Source organism: Canis lupus, chromosome 1 (genome assembly GCF_011100685.1).
Source record: "Canis lupus familiaris isolate Mischka breed German Shepherd chromosome 1, alternate assembly UU_Cfam_GSD_1.0, whole genome shotgun sequence".
In the NCBI taxonomy this organism is placed as follows: domain Eukaryota; kingdom Metazoa; phylum Chordata; class Mammalia; order Carnivora; family Canidae; genus Canis; species Canis lupus.
Window position 1 is genome coordinate 105,441,211 of NC_049222.1, and position 7,130 is coordinate 105,448,340.

The 7,130-nt window shown below is 39.5% G+C and overlaps 2 pseudogenes; both read right to left on the reverse strand.

The window, feature by feature from the left end:
• Nucleotides 1-205: 205 nt before the first annotated feature.
• LOC106559276 lies at nt 206-3,185 on the reverse strand (annotated as a pseudogene).
• A 2,051-nt stretch (nt 3,186-5,236) lies between these two features.
• LOC119871027 lies at nt 5,237-7,100 on the reverse strand (annotated as a pseudogene).
• Nucleotides 7,101-7,130: the final 30 nt, after the last annotated feature.

The following is a 7,130-nucleotide window of genomic DNA, read 5'->3' on the forward strand; positions in this document are numbered from 1 at the left end:
TAAAATTTACAAGATGTTAGAATACAAAAGCATGTAAAAATCTATTGCATTTCTACATACTAACAATTTACACCTGAAAACTGAAATTTAAAATATGTGTCGGGGCACCTGGATGGCTCAGTGGTTGAGACTGTGATCCCAGGACCCTGGGATCAAGTCCCACATCAGGCTGCTTCTCTCTCTGCCTATGTCTCTCCCTCTCTGTGTCTCCCATGAATAAATACATAAAAATCTTTTAAAAATATATCATGTATGATTGCTCAAAAAGGAAAAAGTAGAAGAAATATGAGCCCATGTTTCAGTGCAGGGTCCTCTGGATCTGAAAGGTATCAGTTACTGGGAAATGGCAGAGTGACTCCAGGAATTTATAATGCAGATTATCGCCTTGTCAGAAACTACAGTTGGAATCTCAGCGACTTTCTATCTTATTCGTCATTATATTTTCATTTACTTCACTGTGTGGTTGTTAACCTCCACACACTTGATTTTCAAGCCCCTGACCACAACCAACTATCACATGAGATTTCAGTTAACCATCTGGCCATTCAAGTCACGTCACTGAAGACCTGAAGGAACTCCATATTTTGTACCTACTTTGTACAAAATTATGTGCCTTATGTGCATTTTCATGTCACAAAAGTCTCAAAACAACCCATGGGTTTATGTACCGCTTGTTATAAAACAGGGGGAAAATGTAAACTAAACATACCACCTGGGTCACAATGTGTGAAAGGAAAAATATCACAGTAAAGAAAAACTATATTAAGTTTTTTTTTTTTTACTACATTTGAAAACAGATCAGGTAACATAGATCTTAAGATCATAGTTTGAAATTAATCTTTTATATCCTTTTTAAAAAAGATTTTATTTATTTATTCATGACACACACACACACACACACACACACACACACGAGGCAGAGACACAGGCAGAGGGAGAAGCAGGCTCCATGTAGGGAGCCTGACGTGGGACTTGACCCCGGGTCTCCAGGATCAGGCCCTGGACTGAAGGCAATGCTAAACTGCTGAACCACCCGGGCTGCTCCTCCACTGCTATTTTGTATTCAGGTTTGGGTATTTGTTCACCAACATTAAACCTCAGGATAGAAGATGTGACACAGCAGGACTCCTTCCATGGCATGAGTCCTTTGCTGACTTGAGAGGTGGCAGTGGGAGCCAATGTGGAAAACACATTGGAACTTTTCCTTGGAACTGGGCTGTGATGAGAAGTGCCTGCCAGGAGCATCATCATCTTTTCCTTTACCCTTCCTCTAGTTTCTGAAGATATAGCAGAAAGTAATCTTTGAAGATACTGGTGACAATTCCAGAAGACAAAACACATGCCACCAATGTGCTGTGCTTTTAAATATTCTGGGTTTAATTCAGTTGCTGAATGAGCTGATTGATGCATTCACCTTGATAGCCAGGTAAACCTACCTCCTTGAGGAAAGCCTACTCGATTCTTGGTGGCTTGATGGGCCACTGAGAGATGGAAAGACGTAAGAATTCAGAGTTCCCCAGAAAGGCAATTTCATGAATGGTCTTCCAAGCAAATAACACCATACTTCCCCAGGTGCTCCTCAATCACTGTGTTGTCTGTCAAAGGGATGGACTTATTCTTGACCTTGGCTTGTCCACATTTCAAGATGAGGTCCCGGACAGACTTCAGATTTGGAAATCCCAGGTCACATAAGATTCCACTATCCTCAGCATCTTCATGGTCTGGGGGGTTACTCTGAAAAAGACACGACTGAAAATCTGCAGACACAGCCCTGCAATGGTCCTCTGCACCAGTGAACTCACCCCATTAATCCTTTGGATATGTACAACGAAGGCCAAGGAATGTTTATCTGGCACTTCCAAGCCACAAGGTTTCACTTCCAGTTGTCTAAGGTGCACCCTGTCACACTGCTGCCACCAAGTATCATTTAGGAACCATTACAGTTGCTTAAACTTGAGTTCTTTTCCTTTCTTCTACTCCTTCTTGTCCAAGTCTGCTTTGTTTGAGTGGCTTTAAGGGCCTGAGAAGCCTTCCTCTTTTTCAGATTTTCTGGAACCAAAGGAATTTTTTTTCTTTGCTATTGCTCTGCCCTGTTTTCAGAGATGCAGCTACTTGAAATTGATCTTTTAAAATCCTTTGGAGATTTGCTTCTAGTAGTAGTTTTTTTATCTAATAAACATTTCCAAACAACTTGCATTAAACTAGTGTAAAAATATCTTAGGGCAATTTATCTAAATAGCATTTAAAAAAAATTTTTTAAATTTATTTATGATAGTCACAGAGAGAGAGAGAGAGGCAGAGACATAGGCAGAGGGAGAAGCAGGCTCCATGCACCGGGAGCCCCACGTGGGATTCGATCCCGGGTCTCCAGGATCGCGCCCTGGGCCAAAGGCAGGCGCCAAACCACTGCGCCACCCAGGGATCCCTAAATAGCATTTAATAAGCATTTTCAACAACCATACCATACAACGGAAACTATGTGAACAGGAGGAAAAGGAATACATTATTGGCATGAAGAAAATTTTGTTTTTCCCAACCAAGAAATCAGGAATTTTGTGGGTATACATTCAGTGTTTTTACTAAAGAGTATCCAGTTTTGATGGTTGACTACGGACAACTTTTAAGGCTCATTACAACCTCTATTCTGCCTATCTGGGCAAGCTGATAATAAAAGCTTGGGTGCTTCCTCCTTGAAACCAGCTGGAAGTTCAAACCACAATGGGCACCCTTCCCGACAGCTCCACCCATTAACCACTTTAGCACTCCAAATCAGTCACCATTTCCTGTTCCCTCAAGTCATTTTTGGACCAGTTTGGAAGTTTCCTGTGCTAACCCTAGAACTTTTCATTAGGTAACCAATGTTCTCATAACACTTTTAGTGCATGGTATCACCAGTCTTGATATCCAAACCCAACTTTGTTTAGGGTTCCACCTGTTCAAGTGGATGGCCACAGTGCAAAAGAACAAAAGATGTCTTGGAGGGTGTATATATGAAATTCCTAATTTATCTATTAAATAAACAAATGTTCTCCCTGTATCTATAAAATAAACAAATGTTCTCACTGTATACTGTTCATCCTAAATTACTTCATGACTGCTCCAAGCTCAATTTTTAGCTTATTTTTGAAATTATTTTATTTCTGAATTTTTCATGCTATGTTCCTTTCTTTTTTTTTTTAAGATTTTATGGGATCCCTGAGTGGCCCAGTGGGTTTTGTGCCTGCCTTCAGCCCGGGGCATGATCCTGGAGTCCCAGGATCGAGTCCCACGTCGGGCTCCCTGCATGGAGCCTGCGTCTTCCTGTGCCTGTGTCTCTGCCTCTCTCTCATAAATAAATAAAATCTTTAAAAAAATAAATAAAAATAAAAAAGATTTTATTTATTCATGAGAGACACAGAGAGGCAGACATAGGCAGAAGGAGAAGCAGGCTCCACACAGGGAGCCTGATGTGGGACTTGATCCTGGTACTCTGGGGTCACGCCCTGAGCCAAAGGCAGATGCTCAATCACTGAGCCACCCAGCCATCCCTATTTTTGCTTTATTTAAATCAAGGTGCATACCATGAGTTTTTATTTGGGCACAAAACACATTAAGAAATATAATTCCATGGTGCATATTCATGGATGGGGGGCAGGTTTTAGGGGAGCAGAGTCTTGAACTTGCATTGCTATGGCATTTTTCATTATTGCAACATAAATATCCTGGGGCAGAATATGGAGAGAATAATTCAGGTGCAAAGGGTAAGTATATAATCCCCAAATTGTTCTTTGATTCTATCATGGAAGGAAATTATAGATTCTTTCAACCTTGAGAGCCTAATGGTGCACTGTTAGTGTGTGTTATGAAGTACTCTACAGAGGTGGGATAAACTGTGTTGGAAAAAGAACATGACTCCTTCAGGATTATGGGAAAATTATTTAAACTTTGTTAATTAAAGCATTAGAGCTATGATACATTCTGAAGAAAACAGTAGCAAAAGGTAATGGCAGGAGTTAACTATGAATCATGCACATACTGTTCTGGTTCTTTCCATTCCACTGCTTTCTCAGATAATCACTATCTTCAATTTCCAAGAAAAGGGAAATCAGTCGTTAATAACATATCAGTTTGTCATTCACAGTATAGAACTGCTATTACCATCTTCCCTTGCATTGTTTCTACCACATAATCCCTAGGAAACAAACTATCATTGTCCTCCCATGAAAAGGCCAATCCTTATAATTCAGCCAGAGAAGGGGGCCCTGAATGTAACTAGCATGACAACTTCTGTGGTGGTTTTGCATTATTCTCTGCCCCTCCTCCAATGCAAATTCACACAATACTGAATCTGACAACTCAGTGTCCTTGTTGTTTCAGGGAACATGGATATGAACGAGTCTCACCCAATGAAGTAGGCCCCTTCATCTTATCCAGAGACCATCAGGAAAGGCCTGTAAGGAAGGCTTAAGATCAAACTTCAGGTTGAAACTCATAAGTAGTAACAGAGCCTTTTCAAGAAAACTCAAGTAAATAAATATCTTATACACAGAAAATAATGAGCTACTTCCACACATGTTCCTGTTCCCATAGAAGTTTTAACATTGACATAATTATTCTGCAGTAACATCTCAGGTTAATCTCAAAGAACTAAAGACTTATTCCAGTTATATCCAGTTTTTCCTGGATTCTCTGATGTGTGATCTGTGAATTGTCAAAAAATTTACCAAATTTGTAAGAATTTCTAAGAATTCTCCCCTGTACAAATTCATTGGTGAATCCCAAGGACACACAGTTTCTTAAAGGTGTTTCCACATTCAACGGATTTAGTGTAGTTTCCCCTTCATAAATTCTCTCATTACATTTGATGAAAAATCTTAGGACATTCTTCATATTTGTAAGGTGGCTCTCTGATATAAATCCTCCAGTGTTCCACAGTTTTTATGTTGGGACAGAAGCCCAAGTATGACCATTACTTTTGTGTGGTTTCTCTGAAAGATGTATATTCTGATGTCATTGTGAGGCCCGGATAACAGCTCTGCACATTTACATGGTTTCTCTTCAACACGGACTCTGTTTTTGCAAAATAATTGGAACCCCAGGTAAGGGCTTTGCCATATTCCTTGCATTTATAAGGTATTGCTGTAGTATGTTCCCCAATTTTTGATCTTTGGGTAAAAACTTTGCCACACATATATGTATTTATTTCCAACATATTTACTCTTATCTAGTGAAAAATATGAATTTAAAACTTTGTAGTTAAAACTACAACATTTGTTGTACTTGTAAATATGAGCTATTTGGTGAACCCTGCATTTAAGGCAATATCTAAAAGTCTTGCCATATTCAGTACATTTGTAAGGTTCTCTCCAGTATGGATTATCTGATGACTGGTGAGGTGTGAGCCTTGAGTAAAGGCTTTGCCACACTCATGGCATTTGTAAGGTTTCTCTCCAGAATGAGTTCTTTGGTGAATCCTGAGGTCAGACCATTGTCTAAAAGCCTTGCCACATTCAATACATTTGTATGGCTTTTCTCCAGTATGAATTTTCTCATGAAGCCTATGGTGTGAACCCCTGTTAAAAGCCTTGCCACACTCATTAATTTGTAAGGTCTCTCTCCTGTATGGATTACCTGATGTTACTTAGGCTTGAATGGACACTGAAGGATTTGCCACAGTCATTACATTTGTAAGGTCTCTCACCTGTATGGATTCTTTGGTGATTTACAAGGTGTGAATTTTGACTGAAGACCTTGCCACACTCATTACACTTGTAAGGTTTCTCTACAGTATGGATTCTCTGATGACTTGCTAGGTGTGAATTTTGACTGAAGACCTTCCCACATACATCAATCACATTTATATGGCTTCTCTCCATATGGATTATCTGATGCATACTTAGGTGTGAGCCCTGAGTAAAGGCTTTGCCACACTCATGGCATTTGAAAGGTTTCTTTCCAGCATGAATTCTTTGGTGAATCCTGATGTCAGACCACTGCCTAAAGGTCTTGCCACATTCAACACATGTGCATGGTTTCTCTCCAGTATGATTTTTCCTATGATGCCTAAGGTGTGAACGATTGGTAAAGGCATTGCCACATTCATTACATTGGTAAGGTTTCTTTCTAGTATGAATTACCTGATGGTAAGTTAGGCTTGACCTCACACTAAAGGCTCTACCACATGCACTGCATTTATATGGTTTTTCCCCAGTATGGATTCTTCAATGACTTGCTAGGTGTGAATTTTGACTGAAGAACTTCCCACATATGTCACATTTATATGATTTCTCTCCTGTATGGGTTATCTGATGTTTAGTGAGGTGTGAACCCTGAGTAAAGGCTTTGCACACTCATGGCATTTGAAAGGTTTCTCTCCAGTATGAATTCTTTGGTGAATCCTGATGTCAGACCATTGTCTGAAGGCCTTGCCACATTCAATACATTTGTATGGTTTCTCTCCAGTATGAATTCTCTCATGATACCTAAGGTGCAAATGCTTGATAAAAGCCTTGCCACATTCATTATATTTATAAGATTGCTCTCCAGTATGGATTACCTGATGGCTTATTAGGCTTGAACACACAATACAAGCTTTGCAGCACACATTACATTTATATGGTTTCTCTCCAGTATGACTTTTCTGATGGCCAATCAGGCTTGCACTTTGGATGAAAGCTTTACCACACTCATTACATTTATGTGGTTTTTCTCCATTATGAATTCTGTGATGTTTTACAAGTATCAAACTTTGGCAAAAAGCCTTGCCACATTCATTACATTGATAAGGTTTCTCTCCAGTATGGATTACCTGATTGTCCGCTAGGCTTGAGCACACACTAAAGGCTTTGCCTCATTACATTTGTAAGGTTTCTCTCCAGTGTGTATTCTCCAGTGATTTGCAAGGTGTTAATTTTGACTAAAGACTTTGCCACATTCATTACATTGTAAGGTTTCTCTCCAGTATGGATTCTCTCATGACTTACAAGGTTTGAATTTTGACTGAAGACCTTTCTATATACATTACATGTATATGGTTTCTCTCCTGTACGCGTTATCTGATGTTTAGTGAGGTGTGAGCCCTGATTAAAGGTTTTGCCACAGTCATGACATTTGTAAAGTTTTCCCTATGTGCTTTTTGTTTTTGTTTTTTT